This window comes from Falco cherrug, chromosome 6 (assembly GCF_023634085.1).
Source record: "Falco cherrug isolate bFalChe1 chromosome 6, bFalChe1.pri, whole genome shotgun sequence".
Taxonomy (NCBI): domain Eukaryota; kingdom Metazoa; phylum Chordata; class Aves; order Falconiformes; family Falconidae; genus Falco; species Falco cherrug.
The window spans coordinates 27,624,874-27,648,216 of record NC_073702.1 but is presented as its reverse complement, the minus strand read 5'-3'; the positions used below and the strand labels follow the sequence as shown (position 1 = coordinate 27,648,216).

Here is a 23,343-nt window from a genome sequence, read left to right as displayed (position 1 = left end):
GTATAAGGCTAATCTTGGACATATGCATCTATAATACCTGTTTTAATAGACCACATTTGTTCAAGTACATTATTACTATAAGAAAGATGGAGTTTTCAAATAAGGCTACCTCATGTTGTCATATCAAGGCAGTATCTACATACTCATTGCAGATGGTGTATTACAGAAATAAACTTTCTCATATTTATTCTTTAACAAACATTGAACCATTGCCATTTAAGCAAAGTTCAGCTCCGTACATCTGATGAAGTAAAGGAAACTGTTAGAACATAGTTGCCATTAACACAGTCTCTCTTTAGCAATTCTTTTTTTATTGATGAATTTACCATTTTGTGGTTAAACAGTTTTTCATCTTGGAATATTTCTGAACCCACCTTTTAATAGAAATCAGAAAAATTGAAGTTTGTCTTGTACATCACTACTTTGGACAGCTCTGTTTGGAGAAAAATAAATATAGCAGAAATAAATTAAAAGAAAAGGGGACAAAACAATCTGAGCTGGAAAGAGAAGAGTGCAAGTTTATTTTATTTCCTTGGTTGTGTAGGAGTCTTGTTAACCAGTATGTAATGCATGGTCATGTAATAAAACATGCTAGACATTAAAAGGCAAAAACCCAGTTCACAGATGTTGTAACGTTATGAGATAATTTTAGGGAGTGAATGGGGTGAAAAGGCTGGATTTGTTAGAGAGGAAAATACCTATGGAGGCCTTTTCTGTGAGCAATACCATGACTTCATTACCATGTCAATTCTGGGAAAAGGCTCTGATTTAACACAGCAGTTGGCTGGATCCATATGGAGCTGATGAACCTCTGAATGAATAGTGAATGGAAAAACTGCTGGAATCTGCCTTCAGCTTTGTTCCCAGGATGACCAATGTAAAAGGCCTAAGAGCAATACTGCACAGATGGTATAAAGAGGTAAGAAATCTGCAGGGTTTAGTTTACTTTTTCTTATACTCTACTATTTTTTTTTTCTTTAACCATATTCCAGTTTCTCCAACTCTATTTGCTTAACTGTCTTTACTCACAAAAAAAGTAAAAAAAAAGAAAAGCTTTCGGGAAATGAAATTAATTCAAAAAACATATGTAGCACTAAACATTTACATAAAAATACAATTTAAAATGTTGAATTTTGTATGGTATAGAAGTAATTGAAAGCATAATTGTGAAATCCTGAAAAAAAAGCTAGTTAAAAGTTTAACAAAGAACTTTGGAATTACTTCTTCAATTCACCCTATGTTGTGGGAATATGCAGATGTTCACATTTACACAGTCATGTATGTCCACTAGGGTTACATGCTTTTATAGTCTGAAGCATCATCACAAGTGCCAATACAGTAAATCAAAAGACTCTCTGGCATTATCTAGTTTCCTTTCTGGCTTTAAAAGTTAGAACAGATGTCACAAGAGAGGACAAAATGGATTTTACCCACCGAGAGGAGCTTTTCTTGCCATCATTAATAGGAGGCTCCTTGAAATGCTAATGTACACAGTTTGTGTTGCCGGGTTTGCATAGAGATGGTGGGAAACAGCTCTGATCCCAACAAAACCTTTTGTTATTAATCAAGAAAATCTGCTCTTCTGAAACAGCAAAGCAGTGAAATGCTGTGGCTACTTGCAATGCAGAGATCTCTATAGCAATCTCCAATGAACAAAAATGTAATAAAAACTGTTCAGCAGTTCTATGAGATATGGCGCATGTAACAATTTATTTGCAGTGATTTTGCATACACCTTCTTTCCTTTGTCATTTCAGCATGTGTATTTACAGTGGAAAGATTACACCGTTTCTATATTTTTTCTGACTCTCCACTCATTAAAATCTTGTTTCATTTCATAACGAATCTAAAAAGCAAGCTTGGGGCAGAAAGAACTTTGAAAAACAAGCTTTTCTTCTTGAAAAATTCTGTCACAGAGCATGAGTTTCTGTTTGATTTGATGTTAATACCATATAAGATATTTTTGCTTCGTTAGAATATAGGATTATGAGATCTTGTGAGCCCTTTGTGAGTGCAAACATATTCTGCAATGTTAAGACAAGCATGCTCCTCCTGTTGTAAATGTGACTTAATTTTTAGTAGTCTTTAAGAGAAGAGGTTCAGACCCTGACGTTGCTTTGTGACATATGACCTCTTATTTTTAAGAAATACCAATGCAATTAAATCACAAAGTATTAACTGCTGTCAGACATTCATTGCCTTGTATAGGATGCCTCAGCAGAAGCCTTCTTTCCCAAAAGTATTTGGAGTATGAATTAAAGCCAAAAATTCAAGGAAGGCCTGAATTAAAATGTAAATTCTTTGCCTGGTATTACTCATCACTGAAATCTCTGGCTCAGTCTCTGATCAGAGTTACATTAAATTCCCTATCAATTTATTGTACACCAGTTCCACAACACATTAATGTGTCCTTTCACAGATTCATTGTGCTGAGACTTCAATATATGGGCACAAGAGAATGAATTAGGGATGAAGCATTAGCTCAGAGTTTAAGCCTCTTTTAATTTCCTTCCCTCTGTGGATCTAAAGCAGATACTTAACATTTTGCATTGCCATAGATTATTGCACTTTAATTTCAATTGTGCTTTTTCTTTAAACGATGGTAATAAGCAGATACTAAAAATAAATAAAAAATGGTCGTTATAATTCATGCAAGGTGTTTGAGATGACCATAGTGTAGTTACGGGATAATACAGCATAGGTAGTAAATTTTAAAAGGGGAATGTTTATTTGTTCATAGCTTTGTCTGATACAAATTTTGTAAAGCCATCATGAAAGAAAGGAGTGAAATAAGAGGAGATGGGGAGATTTTGTGGAAAAAAACCACCAAACTGCCTGAGCGAAATATCACTGATTCCATCACTGAGGAGCTGTTTCAGTCACAGGAAATACTGTAACAGGCAAGCAGGGAAAAACAAAGCTAGAACAACTAGTTCTGACAAAAGTCAGAAGTGCCTTTGGCATTGTAAAGGTGTATAGATGAAATGACCAAGGCTATCTCTAAGTACTTCCTACAAAAGAATTATCTGTTCTCTAAGTTTCAATGTGTAGAATTTTTCCCAGTCTCCGTTTGCCTTTCAACTTTACAGTCAAACTTCTGGTTTCATGAAAGCTGCATTTCAAAGGGGTCTGAAGTGCCTGTGCCCCGGTACCAAAGGGTCTGCACTACCTCTGCTGCTGAACACAAGACTTCACTGCTCCTTGGGAGTGTGGCCAGATTAACTCACATGAGGCTGCACTGAAAATCCCAGTTTGCAAGGAGGGGGTACTGTTCATCCAAAATAACAAGCAACAACAACAAAAAATCCTACCGAGCGTGCTTAGTGGGACCTGCTAAGGCTTTTGTCAGAGACTAATGACTTTGACCTCACTATCCGATCCCTCAGCACAGAGGTAAAGATGGAGACTGTTCTTGGGAAAAATCTTGATTAGGAGGGCTGAACTATCCTGTGTCAACAAAATGCCCTACAAACCCCTTGTCTTAATAGCCCTGACAAAGTAAAGCCATCGAACAGAAACACATTTAAGGCATATTGTCCTCTGTAAGACTTTAGTCTACCTGTAAAGTTTCAGTGATTTAACAAAAGGAGGTGTTTTTTTTCAGAAGTACTATACTTAAAATTGCTTCAAACCTTTGCAGACGCTCAGATGTCTAGATTTCAATCAGGCTAGAAACCCACATTTTTGCTTGTGTTGCTAAATTATGAGCTAAGCTGATATATGGCTGTCTGAAATATATCCATGAAAGGGTTTATCAGATAGATTGTTTTTTAAAACCAGTGCAAATTCTTTGTATGGACACTCGACCTGAAGATTTTCATCAGGGATTAAATGTTAACTGACTACTTCCCTGTGCAGTCCTTGTCAAATTTTGTTCTCACTTCCTCTGGTCCTGGGTAACTTCACTGCATTTGAAGTGGTTATTCTAAATTTGTCCCAGTGTAACAGACCAAAGTTTAGTTTTAAGAGTGTCTTGGAGGAGCATTGTCTTCTGTTGGTGTGTTTGTAGATTTTTGGCTGAGAATCTGGAATAGGTGAGCAGTCCAATTCAGGTGTGAACTCTTTCCCTATGCTGCCTTGTAGGGAGGTCTCCTTGTCTCTGTTTTTATATACTTGAAAAATGGGTGTGAACTGATAAAAAATCAGATCTCTTCACTTGTTCCTTTGGCAACATTTTACAGCCAGCTTAAATAGGCAAGGTGCAAGAAATCAAGTCCCGTTTCCTGCATGGGACCCGCTGTTCCTGGCAGTAAGTGTTTACAAGATCAAATTCCTTTTTGCGGAATAAAAATAATACTTTAAAAAGTCAGGCTGTATATGTAAATTATTTAGGGATAGATCTTCAGTGAGTTTTTTAAATGAAGCAAGTATTTATGATATGAAGGCCTTCAGGCTTTAGAGAACCGTATATGGGCAAGTGGCAAAAAAGGTCAATCTTTTTGTATATTTAAATCCGTCTCCAAATTACTTTGAGTCTTGTATCATTTCTGCTTTGTCTGTGTCTTTTTCTTTAAACTTCTGTAGTCAGGTAGCACCCTGCAAGCTGCGTTGAATCTGACACCTAAGATAGCCTTATAAACCCTGCGGACATTAAACTATTGGAAAACAGATTGGGTTGGTAAAAATAAGTGTGCATGTTCTCACAGAACCTGAGAAAATCACACCTTCACTTTGTTAAAAAAAAATCTGTTTGTGCCACTCCAGTAATCACTTCATAACTGGTGGGAGAGCAGAACATATGTCTCAGAAGTGGTAGAATATAAAAGCCTCTACCTCTAATCCTATTTTCTTTAAGGGAAAAAAAAAGCAACAAAAAACCCCAACCTTTTCAGTATGTCATCTGTAAAATCGGTGCCAAGGGTTTTCTGCTTAAAAATGCTAAGGCATTTTGTGGCGATTTCTGTGAAACTCCTTGGTTAATCCTTTTGCAGTTTTATTAGCAAGCGGAGTACCGAAGAAGTAAAGCAGTGTCAACAAGGGTGTTGTGAATGGCTTTTGTAGCCCTGCTACAGCTAACGAATCCTACGTGCCTGCTGTTCCTGAAGCATTTCTTGGTTAGTTGTTTATGAGGGCTGAAATCACCTCTTTTCAAACTTACCTTTTGGACTCTGCACCAGTGTGGTAAATATTAGGTAACAGGATATTTACAGAGGGGTCATTTCCATAGAGAATGGATGGGGCCTGAACATCGATCTGCTAGAGAGGGGAGGGGAAAAGAAAGAGGCTTCTTTTCTTTCAGGGGGTTGGGTGGTTAAATGGTCAGTGGTGTGAATGCTCTAATGTGTGGCCAGGCTGCTGCTTGAAATTCTGAGAAGAAATCTCAGTCTAATGCTGCAAGCATAAAGAGGAGATGATGACAATTTAAAGTGTGATCAGCAGGACAAACGTGTCTCACTTTAACACTGTTGGAATCAGCATGGCGACAGGTTGTGCCTGGGAGACCTTGGTCCGGCAGCATCCAAATTAGATGTGAGAATACAGGCTAACTGCTGACGTTAGACACAGGGGTCTCAGGAACGCTGTTTTTGTCAGGAATCAGTTACCCTTTCGTCTTCCTTGTGAACTCCTTCCACCTCCTCCCTTCTTCCATTTTGCGTATCAGGGAGGTCAGAGATTGGAGATCCCTCCACGTCTGAGCTAAGCCCCAGGGCTGTTGGGTGATCTGCAGGTTCCCTGATTGCTGCCTTTTGTTCCTGGCTGTGACCTCATTCTTCTGCTGGTTTCAGGTAGGTTAAAGCCAGGCTGTACACCTCTGAAAGGCAGCACCTCCAGCGGTATCTTGTCCTTGGCACTGTGCGGCTTCAGGAGTGACTCAGATGGAGAAATGCCACTGAAGGAGTGACTTGCACCATAAACCACACCACCTGCTTTTTATCTTCTTTGTGGCTCCAGGCCTCACTTCTGTGGTATAGGCCAACAAACAGTCCAAGGATTCAAAAAGTACTTACCTTTATAATCATGCTCTGCTGAATAAATCTCTTTCAGTTGATGCGGGGCACATAGCTCTTTGATAACTTTTATTGCACAGTGAGTGTTAATGGATGTATATTGCGTGGAAATGAAAGCATGCACATTGCTGTGTGTATTCATTTCTAGGGAGTTATTTATTCAGGTAAATAAGATTTTGCGAAGCAGTACTCGGCTATGCTTAACCTTTATTAGTAAAAGTAATACTTGGTGTGGTATGATTTCTTAGCATCAATCCAAAATAGCAGCAAAAAGAGTAGGTAGAATAGATGTTGACATGAGGATTATAGCATTTATATTCTGGTGATTATATGTTCTAGATGCCAAATCAGATTGTATTATAAAATTCTAAATTAAGAAAATACTGTACCTAGTTCTATTTAACAACCTGGTCTAGTGGAAGCTGGCCCTGGCCATGTCACGGTGGTTGGAACTAGACAGTCTTTAAGCCCCCTTCCAACCCAAACCATTCTATGATTTGTGAATCTATGATTTTAAAGCAGAACTGGATGAAAAATAATTGACTTTTTTTTTTGCTCTAGAATAGCTATTATACACGGCCTTGTGCTCTGACCTTTTCTGTTACTTTCACTTTGCCTTTGTTCTTTATTTAGAACACAAGAAATAAGTCATCAATTTCTGTACACCTTGCGTATGAAGAGGACCAATTCCATATTTATCAGAGTGCCATACAACCCTTCTTCCACGTCCCCCTCATTTTCAGGTAAATTCTACTTAGCAGTTCATTTCTGTTTAACCTCAATGGTTTACAGTACCCTGGAAATCCTCATTAAATGCCAGTGAATAACTTTTTTTTTTTTTTTTTAAAAGGAAGTAAAGCAGAGCTTTTTGTCTTGCTGTGTCTTTAAATCTGACCTTTATTGTTTAAGTTGCATTTGAAAAAAAAAAAAAGTGTCAGGTTGTTGAAAGATGAGTGCGCTCCATTATGCTGTGCTCAAGGCGCTGAGAAAATCCCATTGGGGCAGTAACACCAGCCAGTGTTTACAATGCTACATTTTAAATGCATATTGGAAAAACAATGATAACAAAACGAATTTCCTGCATTTAACATCGCTATAGTTAAGAAAGCATAATTGCACCAAATGCCAGGATTTCTTTTTCAACAGCAACCTAGTTGGCCAGTGGTTGCAATGAATCACATTGTGGCTTGAGAATGGAAATTCTCTCTGGCTGTGTGCTGGTGCTCCCAGGTCCCTCCAGGCACACTGGTCCAAGCATGGATGTGAGTGGAAGAAGGGCTTTGGAGGAACTCGGCTACCTACTCTTGTCTCACCTCTTCTGCATTTCCTCTGACTCATGCTGTTGTTTTGAGGTGGATTTCCTCTCTGCTCCCCACCTAGTATATATTCGGAAATTCAATCGTATATATGCTCGCGTTTCTTTGCTTCAGGCTTCTTGGCGAAGGGAGAGGTCTTTTCAAGCCCAGTACCGCAGTTGCATACTGGGCTTGCAGTCAAAGCAAGTCAGGCCTGCAACAGTGGCGGTGGTACTGGAAAAAGAGGTTATTTTGCTAGAGTAAAGGGAAAAATAGAAACAAGAGGATCTCAAATAATGAAAGAAAGTTTAGTGTGCATGAAAACCTGGCACTTTTCTAAAACACATACTGAGTCAACTGGAAACCAAGTTACTATAGTCTAGAGCTATTTGAATGACATTTGTGAATAGTTTTTTTCCATTAATTGTTGAATAAATGACTCAGAAACACATTTGCCCCTCTTTGACAAGCTTTATGTATGGTTGAATACTCTTCTCCAAATAAATTATTCATAAATTTTGAGCAATCAGTGAATAACTTATTCAAAATATTTTTTTCATTATTCAGTCCTCCATCCCATGGACTGTGGGTGAAACTCTGACTGTGTTAAAGTTAGTGAAAACATTCTGAATGATTTGACTGATGCCAGGACTTCACTCAATTAAAAGTCTTTTGAGAACTAAGCGTTGCTTTTACCTGTGGAACTTTAAGTATTGGAGGTAAACTTGCCTGTGAATTTGATGTGTAGAAAAAAATGAGCAGGAATTACTTCAGCTTTTATCAAGGTAATTAATTTAGGTTATAATTTGAATCTGGATATGTGAATACACAGTTAAATTGCTTTCTTTAGATTTCCACAACATGATATTTCCTGTCATCTGAAGTCCCAGGTTATGTTGAGTAAAATCCTATGACAATTGTTGAAGAGGGCTCAGATCCTGGCTAGTTTCCAGTTTTGAGTATTATTAAAGTTCTTCAGGAGTACACCAGTCTTTGCTTTTTGTTTTGTTTTATTTTTTAATTGCAGCAATCTTTGAAAGTGTTCAGAGTTTGGGGTGTGTTTAACTGTTCTCTTCATTGACCAGATAAAAATTATTTGGATGTTTCCAAAATTCTGGCAAAACATGTCATTTTTTTAATTGAGAATTTTTTTTTGCATTTTACAGCCAGTCCTGGAAATTATAATACACCAGCCTTAATTGTCCCTGGAAATATGATGTGAGTCTTCACTTCTTGTCTTTAATTTGTATTGTGTAACTTCATGTAATTAAGGCATGGCTGGCGTTATGCCATTGTTCGTGGGTGAAATGATTCCTATGTAAATACTTCGTTTTATACTGTTAATTGGCAAATGGTATAGAGTGCTTTGAGATCCATCTGGAGAAGTTACTGCATATGCGTATGGTCATTATTACTGCGTTATCTCATTCCTTGAAGATACACAACTGCTTTATTATTTGCTGAGCTGTAGGAGAGTACTTGGTACTATACAGATATGGAAGGAGAAAATGCTACTGCCCCACAGAGCCTACGGTAGACTTGCCTGAGTGAAACACATGGGTTGAATATTCACATTTCTTATTAGCGGAGATATAAAAATTTCTCTATAGCATTATGATTAAGATGCTTTGTAGGAGAAATGTACTGCAAGTGAATGACAAATGAGGAGAAAAGTAACTTGGTGAATAACAAGAGAGAGCAAAGCCTGTAAGAGGGGAGCAGAAAGATGAGAATAGGAAGAAGATTCACATGGAGCATTTTAAAGAGAGCTTGGAAGGAGGGAGGAGAGGTTGGGAAACTTGTGCTGTTTGACATACGTGATAGAGGGAGGGAAGGGAGTATTAAAGGAAGATAAGCAGGTACAGAACAAAGCAGAGCACTGATTTTAGCGTTGTGATTTGTGTTGGGAAATGGGGGTTGCATAACAGGAAAATGATGACTACTGATGTCTGGGGATGGAGAAAAGATGGAGGGGTGAAACCGAGTTGGTGAAGAATAAAACTGCATAAGGTATAGTTTCAAGAGTGTGTAATACAGGAGATTGGATATCTTTTTTGAGAAAAGAGAATTGTTTGAGATAAAGGAAATTCAGAGGTTGATGCTGTGATATTGTAGGAACAGGTGATGTGAGATTTCATTGAAAGGGGAAGAAGAACTGAGATAAAAGGCTGGGTTTGGATGTGGGTAACTGAAAATGTAGCAACCATTTCAGGAGCTGCCAATTCATTAATTAACTAATTTATTAGTTGGCTTTAAACTCAGTCAGACTTCTCTCTAAAGCTGGAAGATTCAGCCAGGCCTCTTCCTCAGAAGTGAAGTAGGAAAAATCTCCTGAAAATTTTTTGTTTAAATTTTTACGGAAGATAATTTTTTCCTCTGTTGCTCAAAGATGTTGCTAAAATTGAAGGCCTTAACTGATAAGACATAGAGGATTCTGCACCTCTGCAAGCATATGTGGCAGGAAGGCATCTTGAAAGCAAGATACTAAACCAGAGCTTGATAGAACCAAGAACTATTCCTGGTTTTCCTTAGTTGTCTATTGGGGTTTTGGACAAGTCACCATTTCTGTGTCTCATTTCTTCATACTCAATGGACGTGATAGTTTATTTCTGTTAATTGTTCTGTTCATTCATCTGTTTAATGTGTTCAGGATATGAGCCCTGGAAGGTTTTTGTCTTGGTTCTAACTTACCTCATCAAGAGATTGTCAGCTCCAGGCTTGATTTAGATCTGAAGCAATTGGAGTGATGTTCTTGAGGTGCCTTTCCATCTTTATTGGCAAGACGTGGATCAAAGGGAGGCTGTATTCCAACTGGATACCTCACAGAAGCACCTGCATTGCATAGGGTCAGTTCAGATCTTAATACATCCATGCAATGCAAAGCATAAATAGGAATACCGCCCACAACCCTAATTTAACTTCTTCTCATTTCCTGCAAGTGGAGTCAGGTCTGAAAGTTCTGGATTATGGGTGATCTGAAGGGGATGCTGTTCTCTTGAACTTGGACACTACACTGGTTGTGATATCTAAGTTATCCATATATAGGTTAAATATGATCCCACATCAAAACAAAAATAATACTGATACAGTATGGTAATCTGAAGATTCAAAATTAAAAAGACAGGCTATTGAATTCTTTAATCAGATGTTGTGTCTGAAATACCTCCACTTTTCTCTAGAGAGAAAAAGTGTTGGCTGTGGCAGTTGCATGGTATCAGTTATCAAACAACCTTTTAGCAGAAATCACTGTATAAAATCTTTTTCTGATGTGAAAGCCCACATGAGACTTTTTGTAAATACAGAAAACAACATTTATATTAGCAGTAAACTGTATCTTGTGTAAATAGGCTGTGTAGATTGATGTGAAAGGCTTAAACAAATGAGAACTGTTTAAAGTATGCAGTTAAATTCACTTAATATTACCTTGATTAACGGCAGGTCTTTTACGTGTCAGATCATTTTGCACTAATTCAATACAACAGTGTCTGCCTAATAAAAATAAATAGTAAATGATTTCCTGCTTAAATATCAACTGAAAATCAGTGATATCCTGCTTCCAACTGCACTTAGTGTCAATTATTGCACATGGCCCCGCAAAACACAAGTGATTTGTCTGTTAACCACTTATCTATCTATCTATCTATCTATCTATCTATCTATCTATCTATCTATCTATCTATCTATCTATCTATCTTTAAGTCTGGTTTCACCAGGCTAGACTGAGACGTTACCTATGTTCAATTGCACATGGCTAGATCCAGTGCAACAGTCTAGGTTCAAATGAAGATGCCATTCTGCAAGTGAGCATCTCTGGATCTTGCCCATGACTTACTGGATCAATGATTAGAACAATCCTGAAAGGTTTTTTTACTCCTTAGTAGATGTGTATGAAACTCAAATCTACTTTAATGATTTTGTTCTGTGCTTGAGGACTATCAAGCCTTTTACTGGAATAGCTGACTGTGTCAGCAATGTGGCAAAGAGGTGCTGGTGAAAGGAAGGCTTAGAAGTATTTTTCACAACTGCTTTTTCTTGTGATGATGTGTTATTTTGCTGCCAGTCCATTTCTTTTTGTGAAAGATGAACCAAAATGGCTGACAAAATCATAGGCACAAGGCACACATGAGATGGCATTCTGGGCTGGAAAACCATCTTGCATGGCTGCATAGTACATCATCCCTCTTTCCATATGTCTTTGCTTACTAGTGAGGATAAGTAGGCGTTGAAGTAGGAGGCACTACCTGAATCATCTGCGGGAGAAATAAATTGCTTGGGTAGGCAATCGCCCATCATCCTATCCGCAGGTAGGCAGGTATCCTACATTTGAAGTGCTCAGGTGGCTGTGTGTTGAGAAATGTATTCCTTTTGTCTGGCTTTGTTTTTCAATTTCAGAACTCCCTCTCCTAGATGATTACACTCCTTCGAGGAGATCTCTTTGTTAGTTTCAAGCGAGACAGATGCTTTGGCTTGAGCTGGTAATAGTGCTGTTTGGGGGCTGACAAGCTGGGTGAATTTGCAGTGTGGTTGTATACATCCTCTTCAGTCACCAGTGCTGTGTGTTTAACTTCTCAATATGTTCCATCTGTGGTAGCTAACGTGGGTATGGAATTTATGACTGCAAAGACTGTAACATACCACAATACAGGAGTGCCTCTTGAGCTGAAATGAAGTTTTTAATCAGTACATTAAATGTTGTAGTTGATTGACAGATGGCTTTTTCTATTTTCTGGCACGAATGTACTCTAACTTAATTGTAACAAGGATATCACATTTTGTATAACACCTTTCATACTAACAGGTATTACAGAATTTTAAAATCCATGTGCAAGGAACACTTCATACACCATGGAAATGCAACTAACTTGGGTAAAATGCAGAGAATTTAGGTAGAGAGAATGTAATTACGCATGCTGGAATTTGGCCAACACACTGAGATTAAACCCCCTAATCTTACAAGGAGTACCATGGGATCTCTAATGACCACAAATGGTCAGATCACAATTTTATGTCTCTGCCTATAATGCTTTACTATAACAAGGGTATTTTCAATTGTATAGTGCATTCATTATAATTATGCAGCTAATTTTATTCTCATTGTAATTTCCAATAATAAAGTTACAAAAGTGCCACTAAAATGTACGAACAAAATGATATGACACGATATTATGTTAAACACATTTTTGGGGCATATTCTGCTCTCATTTATATTGGTATCTTTCTTTGAAGCCAATGGAATTCCTCCAGATTTGTGCTGGAATAACTGACAACTGAAGTTGTCTTTCCAAGAGAGCATTTTTTATGCACATATATTGTAAATATGTTTGAAAAGTTAAATATTTATATTCTCTCCAAGTATGGGAAAGTCTTTCTTCTTTTATTTTTAAATCCATAAAATTGTTAACAGACCCATGAAAAAAGAATATTACAGCTCTATGTCTGTCGGTTAACCTTCACCACAAAAATTGATCTGTGGGAATTTCTCACAGTGTAACATACTGTATCCAATTCCATAGTTATTACTGTAAACCTATTAGTGCCACCTGGGTTTGCATATCTGCAGTGCTGTCCAAGTGAAGACAGATTAGCTCTATCACATGTTATGCCAGAGGGACAGCCTCACGAGGAGTCTGCCCTCGGGGAGAAAAAAAGGGCTCAGACCTTTAATGAGAACACAGTGCTTTATAATAGCATTTGGTGGCCTAGAGATTTTCTGTCAAGTCATTTCAAATTAAATTGGCAGCCTTGCAATGTTCAGCCCGTATGAGTTTTTGTGCGGCGTATATTGTTAATGTTAAACCAATTCGCACATAAGATCAACAGAACATACAGAAGCAACATTTGCATTGGTCCCTCTTTTTAAAGCCTGGGTCTTTATAAGCTACTGCAAAATGCTTTTTTCCAGAGCAAAATTTAAATTTGGGCTGAATTATTCATGTGTAAATTCAGAAAATTTATTTGTGAAATTATTTGTAAATAATTACACTTTTCTATATAGTATAATAATGAAATTAGTACCAGTCTAGGAGTGAACTGAATGACTTCGTTACCAATTAGTGTGACTCCACTCCCACTCCCTCAGGCTGACTCCCACTGAAAGGGTGCAGAATTTGCCCCTGAGAACTCCATTTATTTCTTCTTATACTTCCAGGACTTTCCTTTTTTAAAATGTAACATTTATGTGATATTTTAGTCCTTCTAGTGTCTGAAAATTTAAAAGGAGATGATACTTGAAGATAAATTGCTATCATCACACAGGAAGTTTTTTCCTTAAGATTTTCCCATATTTGTCATTCAGGGCTCAGCCTGAAAAACACATATTGATATCCTCTTTCCGTGAGTATTGATGGATTATTTTGTGGGAAACTGGGGCCCACGTCCTCAAAAGTAGATAAATAGCATGTTCAATGGAAATCAAGAACTGGGCAGCGGGATAGCTATGAGGGTCCCAGATTGCATTGACAGTGATGCAAAGTCCTAAGAACACCTGCAGGATTTTGAAAGTTCATAAGCTCTGTAACATTTAATGATAAAGGAAGTAGTTTTGCAGTTTCTAGGTGTAGAGCATTAGCTGTAACTAGCGCATGGTAATATTAGATAAAAATTTGGGTTCTAGCTGAGCAATAGGTTTTGTAGAGAGGAAAGTCTAACATGCTGGAATGAGTGAAGGAAGGGGCTATTTTTGTGTTTTGGAGCTACAGGTTATCTTAGTCCATTATTGTACCTATATTAGATGAATAAAGTTAGTCCTGTAATAATAAAGGCAGTTTTTTTCTTTTATTAGGGAGCATGTATTTTCCACATTTTTCCTGGAAGGCTACTAAGATCTTCCATCCCATATCTGGTATGTGCACATTTGTAAATCAGGCATGAGTGATTACTGTTGTTAGAGTTATCTAAGTAAAACTGAAGCACCGCGGTCATGAAACAAGTTTGTATTTCCCTTTTTATTTAATGTAATCCTTGTTTTGGGATACAGTCCAATACTGTGATTTCATAATATCCCCTACCCTCTGTATTCTGTTTTGTAATTGAAGGAAAAGTGATGACAGAAAATCTTCCTAATGTGATCACATTCTTATATGTAACTGTAAAAAGAAAAATCCAAATCTTGCTTCCTCAAATTAGAGGAGTAGGTCCACTGCATTTGGTAAGAGATTTATGCTGCCAGAGCAAGCATGACTTGATCCTGTGTGGTGTAAGCTAGCTTTTTTCCTATCTGCTAAATGTGTAGCCTTACTTCAGTGGACCTACCTTGGGCAGAATTTAGCTCAATTTTCTTAATTTGCAACACTAGAGCAAATTCATCTGTGCTGCAATTCCATTGACCTCTTAGGAGTTACTAAATAATTGGATTTGACCTAATACACTTTTCACCGTGTGCTATCTTGCTTTTCAGGGAGGTTAACACAATAACAGTTTTCTATTTCTGCACTCAAACACGAGCATCCTTTCTTTTTTTTTTTTTTTCTTTTAATTCCCACTAGAGAAGACAAAGTACTGCTGTAAATAGTGCTGAATAACTAAAAGGTATCCACAATTGCCTTGAAACCTCACTTCATTAGTTCATGTTGAAATCATGAGTAAAATTCCTAGTGACATTAAGGTGGCAGGAATTTTACCACTGTTGCGGTTAGTCATTTTTAGTCAACTGTCGTCTGGTAAAAGTGGGGTTCACATCACAGAAGGATGATACCCTGAAGGGTTCTGTTTCTTTCCATTGACAGTAGAGGAATCTTAGATGAATAACTCCAAAAGAGCTACAAATAGAGAAAGAAAAGCTCAAGTTAAACATAAAAGTACCTTGCCACTATCTCTAGTGGTGCCTTTGAAGTTCAAAAGCTAGGAGTCAAATTCTTCAGTGGGCCTTCAACAAGCTGTGTCTGACATGGGAAGGTGCATAAAGCTGGGCGTCTCTCTGAGGCGACGTGAACTGGCTGAAGCTGGGTAGTTTGGCCTGAACTCATCTATTACTGTTTCAGGTGAATCTTTGTAACAGAGTAAGAGGATGCACAGGCCTTTCTTTGTGAAATTCTTGATCTTGATTATGTGTCTTGATCTTGGAATGATGATGTATGCATTAAGGTTTAATATGTGTAGGCAACACTGAGGTTACATAAAATGCTCACGTGCAAAGAGTTTTTTGTTTGTGTGTATTTGCAGGTTTGGAGCTTTAAGCAACAAATTTTCACTGGCAGTGTTAGTAAACTTAAGTCTGTGTTTTTGGAGAAATAGTTGGCCAAGGAAGACATAGAATCATAGAATTGTTATATTGAACAGGATTTTAAGAGCCTATTTTGAAATTTATTTATATGTGCCAGAGTCAGATATGTATTAATAGATCATACAAGTTACAGTCAATTGGTTTGATCAGTTAGTATTAAGACTTGAGATACAGGGCCTAATTCTGTACTTCCTAAAGCTTGTGTCATCAGACTTAAACCATATAAGATGCACAAAATGTGTTATTTCCATTTTACAAGCATCAGTGTTCATACCTGATGAACAGCATGGAAATTAAGGCCTTAATAGTAAGGTGCCTTGCATCTGATGCAATACAGACCGTATGTTCACATTAGCAAGCAGTGCAGACTAACAGCAAGGCATCTGCAGAAAAGAACCGGTGCTCTGGACCTGGTGCCCGTGCTGGGCACATTTCAGGAGGGTACCTCAGGCTGATGCTAGTCTAATCCCATGGACTGAACATCAGTAACCTAAGTGAGTAAATTAGGGCTCTCAGGAGCACGTCTTTCTGGTTTAGCTCTGAGACCACCCTGCAATGTGAGCTTAAGTGTGGTAAATGGGGATGACTGGGAAGTTTGACTCCAAAGAGTCCTTGTGATCCCAGCTAAAGCAGTAGTATAGATGCACCCTCATGGAGTGATTTGCGCATGAGTTGCTCACTTTCTTAACTGACTGCTTTTAAGTTTTAATTTGCATTTCTCGAGACTTTGTATTTAATTCTTCTGCCAGTGCTAACACGTTCAGGAAGAGCCAGTGCAGGTGTGTGGCTCCTGAGAGCATTGACCAAATGTTTCTACCTCTCTGGCCTTGTTGTAGCATATCAGCATGAGCAGATTAACAGTGATGATATGAAATGCAGCTATGTGATCTGAATGTCCTTACTGAGTAGGCTTTGATTAGCCAGTCAGCATAGTAGTGTATTTTAAATCATTTTTTTCTCCTTGTGAGGTGTATTGGTATGCCTTGGTTCACTGAACATATCCCCAAACACATCACTCTTGAATATCACAAATACGTATACTCTGCATGGATTGCAGTGAGGCTTGTGGTACCTATATAGATGCAAACCAGGAGGAACTACAAGGTGGAAAATAAATTTGAAACCATATCTCACTGAGGAATGGTACTGCAAGTGAAAAAAAAAATAATTCCAGTATAGAAACTAGATCCAAACACATTACTGATTATTCCTCTGCAATTCTCCTGCAAAACTTCTGATGGTCTTTAAACTGTTGTACTAATGTTTCAAAAGAAATGCAATTTTACAGAGTGACTTGTCTGGGAATAGAATGAGATTGAACATCTGTCCTTCTGAACTGTTGGAATTGCTTGGCTGAAGCAAATGTAAGATGAAAAAATGGAGATAAAAAGACAGTTGAAAAAAAAATAGGACTTGTTAATCTTTTCTCTAAAACACATACTAAACTTTTCAAGTTAAATTTACTCATACTATTTCCTGCTATTTTATACTACTACATCTTCCCACATAACAACTGAGTTAAAAAAAGAAAAAAGTAAAACTGGTTTCATTACTGAGATAACCGCATATGCTAGGACAATTGAAAAAGTCTGGTGCATTTTCTGATCACAAATTACAGTTTTATTTTTTAAAATTGTTTGAAAGAAATCATTTAATGATCTAGACTCTTGTATCATATTGTCAATATCTCAGCTAATTATTATGAAGATCCTTATTTTGCTCTTAAGCTGGCGTTCTAGAAAACATACCGGAATAAACAACCATTAAGCCTTTCCATGCCAGAAAGCACTTGAAGGCTAGTAAAAGGTAACGCTATCTTTTTAAAATGTTTTCAGCAGCCAGTAATCTATTTTCATGGTGTTCTCTAAACCCTATTATGAGGGCTGCAGATTCCTACACATGACCAGTCTTCAGTAGTGAACAAAAATGGCATCTAAATCCCAAGTGACACTCTTAAGTACTTGGCAGCAGAAGGGCTCTTCTGAGGAAGATTAAGTTAATGGAAGCATTTGGGTAACATCTGCATGACTCTTCGTCCTGGTATGGCCAACTCACACTGCTGCAACACGTGACGGAGGATTTCTTTGATTATCACTTAAGAACAAAACTGGCTGAAGTTCCTTTCCAGGCATTCGTCAGACTGTAATGTATGTGTGAGAGTATATATGTGGTGTAAACAGGCGCAGTTATAATGAGTGACCTGTACAGACTTCGAAGAGGACTTAATAAAAATCAGATTACTCGTTTAATGAAAAGTAAAAGAAATTCGGGGAAAGGTTTGTTGTTGTAGCTGCTGTTTATTTGTCTTATTTACAGAAGACCTACTGTCTTTTCCAATTGAGTGCTGCCGCAGGCACAGAGAGCCTTGTTAATACAGGCGATTAATCACTTGCCCTTTGCCTCAGTTGACCTGGGTTTAAATCTATTATTTTGTTACAAGTTAGAAGAGTTTATTGGCCTTTCTTTAGCCCCTAGCTGGTGCCTTTCCACCTCATAAAACCACAATTTGGCATAAGTGCTGTTTTCTGGTGTGAAAAGACCCAAGGCTGCAGCAGGTCACATCTGAGGGATGTCTGCAAAGGGGCATGGGGGACCTCATATAGGGACCGACTATGCTGGACTGCTCTTGCTTGGTTTTGCAGACTCCCATTTGAAATCAGGGAGATCTTTGCTTGCCTGCATAATGCAGCATTGGTTTCCATGCCCAGGCTGAACAGGAGTTACTTGGTTTCATTTTCCATAGCACTAATATTAAAAGAAGAAGGATGAGGAGGACATGAAGGAGTCAGTTACACTAGTGCTGAATGGCACAATTTATATATTTTTTGAGATTTGCTGACATTTAGGGCCTGGCAGAGTGGAATAGAAGTCTTAAACTCTTCAGAAAGGTGTTTATTCTCTATTGGTTATTCCCACTTTTTCAGGCCTCCTTCCCTGCAAAGTCCGACAGTGCTGTCATCAAGAGGTGATTTTCATCAACAGCTACAGGGGGAACCTACAGACCAAAGCAAGCTCCATGGAAGTGCCTCCTTCTCTTTATCTCAAGATCTGGCTCATCGGAAAATCATCTTGACTTACTATTCCAAGATCTGGAATAAAAGGTGACAAATTACTGCAAGTTTGAAATGAGATCCATCCGTAGAAAAGAGAAGAAACTCATATATATATATTTTTTTCATTGAAAAGCAGTACTTTAGAGGAATCTGGCATTTTCCAGAAGAAAGCTTTAGATATTGAATTTGAAATTTGTGTATATGAACAGAACACTTAGCTTTTTGGGCAGTTATACAGAAAAATAGAATTGGAAGAACATAAACCAGCCTGAAATTAAAAAAAGAAAAAACACTTTCAGAGTTTCACAGGAATGAAACAAAAATCAAGGCAAAAAACTTGGTGTGGCCACACTCTGCTATCAAGTTACCGTTCAGGTCTGAGTGCTAGAGAAGTGTAATTCAGATCTATCTGCTAAAATTTACTGTCTTTTTCCTTAGCTTCGAGTTCTAACACTACTGTAAGAGAAGTCAACTAGTTGTTAATAATTTCCAGAATCTTATTTCCAGAAAGTATTCATTTTCTCCAAGGTATGTATTCCAAGAATTTCCCTGGTTTTTGTTTGGGTAAGGGAGGAATATTTTTTTTATTGCAATTGCATTTTGTTTAATCTCTTTCAAAGGAAAGGCACTGGCAGGGAAAAATTGGTTTTGCCTGCAGATTTCATCTTCAAATGATGATTTGTGTTTTATTTGTGTTTTAGGATGTGGTAGACATCTACTGTAGAACAGCACACTGGTTTCAGATGTTCTTTCCTTTGTGTTGCTGGTTACCAAATTTTTTATTTTTTTTTTAATAATGCAGTTGCCCCAGTAGAGCCGTTTGGAAAGAGACAGTGAGAATCTATTTCAGAGCAGTGTCAGTCAGCTCAAAGAGCTTTCATTGGGTTAAATTAACCTCCTAGCCTTTATAATAGCAATGAAGAGGACCTCTGTGGTGGGGGCAGCCACCTTTTTCAGAGGGATCTTAGCAACCAGCTGAAGGGGGGGGGCCTCTAACAGCAGTTAGCAATTGACCACTGCTTATAAAGGTTTTCAGTGTTTATACCTAGAAGTTGCTCCCACTAATGACACTGTTTAATATGTCATCAAATTGCAGTGGTTCTCTTGGTGGCAGGGCTCTTGATACATCACAGGGCCATGAGTTTTCCAATTAAATGTGCACTGAATTAAGAAGTTTACATTTCTTGAGAATGAACAGATGAATAGACGAGTCTTATGTACTGGTTTAGTAAAAAAACACAAACACCCAGACTGTATTAATAGCAGATTTTAATTTGTAAACTTTGGTAAACTTATGATCCTACTGACCTACCCACTTTAGTGACTGGACAGAAAGACAAGACAACTCAGTTGTTAAACCAGAGCCTGTTCATCATGTTCACAGCAGTGTCAGCATGGAAGCAAAGCATCTATGTGGGAAAGTTAGGTGAGGAGGGAGGTGTAAGAATTGATGAGGCTCATTATGAAGCCAGGCCCTCTCTGTCACAGCCACAATCTCAGCCCCAGCTCATAATCTGCACTTCTGTGGGGTGAAGTTTAAAATCTCAGCTAAATTTCTAGGCTTTTAATTTGGTGAATGAAATATAATATTTTGTAAACCTTGAACACCAGTGTCTGGCAATACTGTGTGTTGACATTGGCCTGAACACCTTGCAGATGAGCTTAAATGGTTATTGTTGTATAAAAATGCTGAAGACTGTAATGAACTAAAGGATGTTAATTTAAAAAACACCACCAACCTTGTTAATCTGTCAAAAGCAACCTGAAAATTGGTGCTTTTCAGTTTCTGATAGGACATGTTGCTTGGGCCAGCTCCTCAGGTGCTGTGGACATTTGTACTGAAGTCAAATGAGCAATGGTAGCTTGCAACGAAGCTTTGGGTGCCTGGGGGTACATATGTGTGTTGTATGTGGCCTGGATATTTATTGTAGGGCTGGATTGCATGCAGGGGATCTAATGGTGGTATGCCAAAAGGAGAAAGAAAATTCTCTTTCCATGGAGTACTGTCAAAATCCTGCTTTTGTACTTTGAATCATCAGGGCTTTAGCTTTTAGGTTTGCAATTGTTTAAAGATGTCATAAATACTTCTGATATTCTGTTAAATGCAGTCTGCTTTGATTACCAAACCTTGCTTGAGTATTGCACTCAGGGGGGTAATGATAATATTGATTTACCTATGTATAGTGTGCAGTATATCAGTGTTATCAGGCGGGACTTTATTTTAGTAGAAACTTTACAATACAAATCTAATCTGATAGTTTTATATGATCTCTGGCTCTGGATGTTGAAAATAGGTTGCAGCTTATGTTGAAATGGTTTTGCTTAACACAGCACACGGCTTTTCAAAAGCATCTGAGGGCTAACCTTTACTCAGGGTTTTGTTCTTTCCCACAATTGGCCATTTTAATGATGACTCACAAAAAACTGTTTGAAATGTTTCAGAAACCTGTTGCCCTAACTTTGATATTCTTGTTTGAAGGTCACGCTTTTAGAGGCAGTGATCAGTATTGTACTGTCTGAAGGATTCTGGAAACTCGCTGCTGAACAGGATTCAGAGTGGCTTAAGAGCAGAAAATAAACTCTTACCTGCTGCCTGTTGAGAAGCGACCCTGCTGTAACTCTTTCCTTGCTGCTACTCCTAATATACCCACAAGGGAGAGGAAACTTTTGCTACAAGCCCTTTAGCAAAGAGCAACACTTGATTGCTGGGGGACTTGGTTGCATGGTATGGTCGGGGGCCCAGCTTAACTTCACTTCATCTTTCCAGCAGTCCCAGAACTCTTCAAAAATCTGGGTGGAGATCCATTACACATGCTTACTATGGGTGCTCTCCATGAATAACAGTATGAACGGCCAACACAGACTCCAGGTGGTGGATCAGCATTAATTATAACAGACTCAGGGGCAGAGGATTGGCAAAATACTGCAAGAAATGGTTGTACATCCAACCCTTGAACTCCGTTTCCTCCCACGAGGGACAGAGGTATGGAGGTAAGTGAGTGGCAGTGCCTCCCTCATCTGTTTCCAGATATCGTGAACCATGTTCTGCTGTATGCCCATGTCCTTTCGTCTGCAGGAAAAGGGTGCACAACATACACAACGTAACCCTCTGGTACAGTAGACTTAAAAAATCTGTTTTTTGGAAAGCTTTCAAAAAAGAAAAAAAAAAAAGCAAGCAAGCCTGTCCTTCAAATTCAGTTGGGTTTAATAGGAACAGCATAACATCTTTTAGAGGGATTGCATGTTTGTCAGCACACTTGCCTGAAAGACCACCTAGGCGATGAGCCAGAAAGATGCATCTTTTTTTCCTCTTTCCTTTCTTCCTCACTCATCTGTTGCATATATTTCTGTTCATGTGATCCAGAAAGGGAAATGATGTGGATATGGAAGAGAAGCAGGAGCGTTCAACGTTTTTGCAGCGTGCTCACAACAGGCCTCCTGTGTGTGATACAAGTGGTGAACCAACTAGCACGAGAAGAAGTTTGGGCTTGTGGTTGGCCTTGTGGCCAAGCTCTGTAGCTGGTGGAGCAGCTGCAGAGGCAGCTGGGGCCGAGCTGGCTGTGAGGAGATGGGGAAGTAGATGGCTCTGGCCAGTGCCCATCCCTCCCCCTTCCCTCGATGCAGAGTTGTACAGGGAGCTCTTTTGCTCAGAGGATGTTAGGACTCAAGTGGTGCCTCTACTGAACCACAGAGAGGAACAGCTACCAGAGTTGCTGAAATAGGGACTGTTAGATGCTCTGCGAGCTTGCTGCACTTCTGGAGGATTTTCTGCACCCCATCCTCTTTCGCTGGAGCTCCATATCTCTCCTGTATGCATCTTCCCACTACCCGCAGTCCTTTCACTTCATTTTTGCGCCTTGTCTTCTCTGTTATATCTTGCGCTTTCCTGGCCTATTTCTCATTGCACCTTTCCTCATCAGTCCCTTGTTTCTTTTAGTTCTACACACCCCACTTTATCTAAACCCCGTTAAGAAAAAACCACAATTGGACCTTCTCTGAAGTTGTTAATATTACACAATTTGCCAGTTGTGTTACTGCCTTTCCTCCATCATTCTTTGTTTTGGCTGTGAGAGCTTCAGGGAGGGTCTGGCTGCAGCTCTGTGTACAGAGCCTAGCAAGACTGAAGGCACTCCATTCTCAGTAGTCCTTAGGCGCTGATGTTGTAAGCAGAATTAATAGTAATTTGAGTGAATGCAATTGCCAGTGTGGCCACAGACTTACAATGCAGCTGTGGGAAAGTAAGTCTCCTGGTGTCTCTGATCGCTATCTGTAAAATAATACTTTCCTTCTAGCCTTTAAATAAGAATACATGGTTAAAACGAAATTGGATTTTTCAATGTCTTTCACCACGAATAATCTTCTGAGTGATTAGCAAGACAAGTTAGGTATGCAGTTGTTTTTAAATGGTAAATTTTAGGCTTACCTGTCTGCTTCTCAGATGTTACATGATTCTGCCGTGCGATATACTGATTTGCAGCTCATACATCCATGTGTACACAAACATGTTCACATTTCAGTTCTGTTGCTGCTCCTCTTCTGGAGGATCCCACTGAAAAATTGCAATAAATAGGCATCTGGAAAAAGACTGTTGCAAGTTTTACGGCCTCCCACCAACTTGTATCTTTTGTACCTGCACAGGTAGGGGAAAAATAAGTGGAGACACATGCATATGCATGTTTGCATGACTAGCACATATGTAAACTAGAAACAAGGCAATGGTCAGAGATTATTGCTATTGCATGAGCCCACTCAAAAGTGCTACAGGTGTGGAAATGTGCAATGACAGCAGTGCAGTGTATGCTATAATCAGACTTGCATAGCTCAAGG

General features: G+C 38.6%; 1 long non-coding RNA gene across 1 annotated transcript; it reads right to left on the bottom strand.

Annotated features, from left to right (window-relative positions):
* Positions 1-6,908: 6,908 nt before the first annotated feature.
* On the bottom strand, positions 6,909-21,506 carry LOC129736306 (uncharacterized). Its single transcript, XR_008732675.1, has 3 exons — positions 21,103-21,506; positions 9,934-10,074; positions 6,909-7,476 (listed from the first exon to the last, which is right to left on the bottom strand). It is a non-coding gene; the product is annotated as an uncharacterized LOC129736306 (long non-coding RNA).
* Between the last annotated feature and the right edge of the window lie 1,837 nt (positions 21,507-23,343).